This window comes from Octodon degus, unplaced genomic scaffold (assembly GCF_000260255.1).
Source record: "Octodon degus isolate 3935 unplaced genomic scaffold, OctDeg1.0 scaffold00083, whole genome shotgun sequence".
NCBI classification, from domain to species: domain Eukaryota; kingdom Metazoa; phylum Chordata; class Mammalia; order Rodentia; family Octodontidae; genus Octodon; species Octodon degus.
In genome coordinates, this window is record NW_004524659.1 from 5,926,897 (window position 1) to 5,929,697 (window position 2,801).

Below are 2,801 nucleotides of genomic sequence, written 5' to 3' on the forward strand. Positions count from 1 at the left end.
AGAAGAAGAAGAAGAAGAAGAAGAAGAAGAAGAAGAAGAAGAAGAAGAAGAAGAAGAAGAAGAAGAAGAAGAAGAAGACGACGACGACAACGACTGGCTGGGCTACATAGCAAGACCCTGTCTCAAAACAAAACAAGGCCCAGCGAGATTGCTCACTGGCTTAAGCACCTGCCTGGAAAGTACAAGATCCTGAATTTGATCCCCAGTACCCCCCAAAAAAAATCCACTTTTCTTCTCTCTTACAATCAGAAGCAAGCATCCAGCTAATTTCAACATGCATTGCTCTTCCTGTACTTAATCAACTACTCCAGAAGTGTCCTAGCCTAGGCTGAGAGTTAAAAATAACCCCTTGGGTTCAGCCCTAGGGTGGTGGCTCACACTGTGACATTTGTAATACTAATAAACTTATCAAGACAACCTGAACTGTGTCCAGGAAGCTTATGGATATTTTACTGCATTCTTAAGATCCTGATACAAGGAGTAACTGCTGTCCCCTGATGAATGTGGAAACCTGGTCTCAGAGGAGTGGGGAAGGACCACGCCCTCTTAGCTCAGGCCGCTGACACCAGCCCTGTCACCTCCCCTTCATGTCTTCCCACTTCCTTCTACCGTCTCCAAGCCCAAAATGCCTTTGCAATTTGTCACACGTACATCTACCTGTACTGCTGCTGACTTACTAGTCTTTAAAATTACTCACCTGGCTGGGAGTGGTGGCACACACCTGTGATTCCCACTTGGGAGGCTGAAGCAGGAAGACTACCCAGAGTCTGAGGCCAGCCTGAACTACACAGCAAGATCCTGTCTCAAAAAAAAGAAATAAATAAATAATTCACTTTATTTAAACAAATTTTATTGGAAAAGTCAACTATGACATAACCATAAGTGAAAAGACAGTGGTACTTTGCCCTATGGGGAGCAACACATAAAAGTAAATACAATGAAAACCAAAGTTCATTATATAATCTAGCCTGACATCATTGCCTTTTCCGGCCGCTGCTGCTTTTGTTCACAAGAAGGAAGAGTAAGAAAAGAAAGTTCACTGTTAAAGACACCGTATGGGCTGATGCAGGTAAAAATTATCTTCGTGTGTCATGTGTATGTATGAATCTGCCAGAAGAAGACCCATTAATCTACATGACCAATATGAACTCATTGCAAAAAGATATGAGGGGTTGGGAAGCTAGCTCAGCAGCATAAGCACTTGCCTGGCAAACGCAAGGTCCTCAGTTTGATCCCCATACCAAAAAAATAATAAGATATGAAAGGATGGGTTTGGTGGTACACACTTGTAACCCCAGCACTTGGGAGGCTGAGGCAGAAGGATCACTTCAACTTTGAGGTCAGCCTAGGCTACAAAGTGAGTTCAAGGCCAGCCTGAACTGCATGGTGAAACCCTCTTTCAAAGACTAGAAAGAAAGATGAAACAAAAAAATCATGGCAAGACTAGCCCATTCTAAGACTGTCTCCTGCGTGTCTTTAGAGGTCAGAATGAGTCCAGCCAGTCATCTATCCCTTGGCTTCATGAACCATCTGAGTATCACTCCTTAGGACCCTGTACAACACTGCCATGGCTCATCAAAAAGGGGCCATGGGTTTCACCCTCATCTCTGATATCACTGTGACCTGGCAGGAGAGCCGCTGCTTCTGACCGGCCATGGATCAACAGGAAACCTATTCATCAACCCCACTGACCTATTCAAAAGAACTGACATTGATTCCCTGTGCTCCTAACCAAAAAAACTAGAAGTTCTGAGATAGGCAAAAGATTAAGATCTTAACTTCAAGGCAGATAGGGTTGGCAGACAACACATATAATGCCAGAATTTGGGAGGCTAGGGCTCTGGAGGAGTCCAGCTCAAAGCCAGCAAGCCTAGACAACATAGCAAAACCCTGTTTCAAAATACCAAAACCTCAACTGCAAACACTGATTTTGTCCTGTCCCACTTTGGATAAAGTATAAGTCTTGCCTCATAAGACCTACTTGTTGACAAAAGGAGCACTGACTTCTCTGGGGACAGCCTGATGTATGTTCCTCTTGGGGAGTCTGATGAAATTTGCCAAATTAAATGTAGAAAATTACAAAGCAATTGCGAGAGTTTGGATATGGTTCCAGAGTGTCCCCAGAAGGTCATGTGCTGGAGGTGTGGTCCTCCATTTGGGGGTATGGTGTTGGTGGAACTTTTAAGAGGTGGACTGCACCGGCCCCGCCCCCATACATGCTGAGCAGGTCACTGAGCCCACATGTGGTGTGCACACCTGTAATCCCAGTGCTAGGGAGGCTGAAAACAGGAAAGTTGCTAAGAGTCAGAGCTGCATAGTGAGACCCTGTACGAAATGCACTTAAAAAAAGAAAAGATGGACCAAGGGATGTAGGTTATTGGAGACTAATGCTGGTCTCTGGTAGAATAAGTTAGGTCCGGAGAGATGGGTTGTTAAAAAGCAGGCTAGTCAGGTGTAGTGGGGCATACCTGTCACCCCAGCACTCAGGAGGCTGACGCAAGGAGATTGCCCCAAGTTAGAGACCAGCATGAACTATATATATGGCAAGACCCTCTGTACTTGACCTCTCGTGCACGTGGTCATTTCCCTCTTGTCTCCAGATGAGAGGACTCTGTCCAAAGACTGGGCAGAGGGCAGTGTAAGAACTTGGGGTACAATAGCTCAGTCCACTCTCCCACACCCCTATTGTGTGAGTTCTTTATTACCCCCACTTTACAGAGGAGGAAGCTGAGGCTCCAAGATCACCAGCCTGCTAAGTATCTGAGTCAGGGCTGACTGATGCTGCCTGGCACACTGTGCTA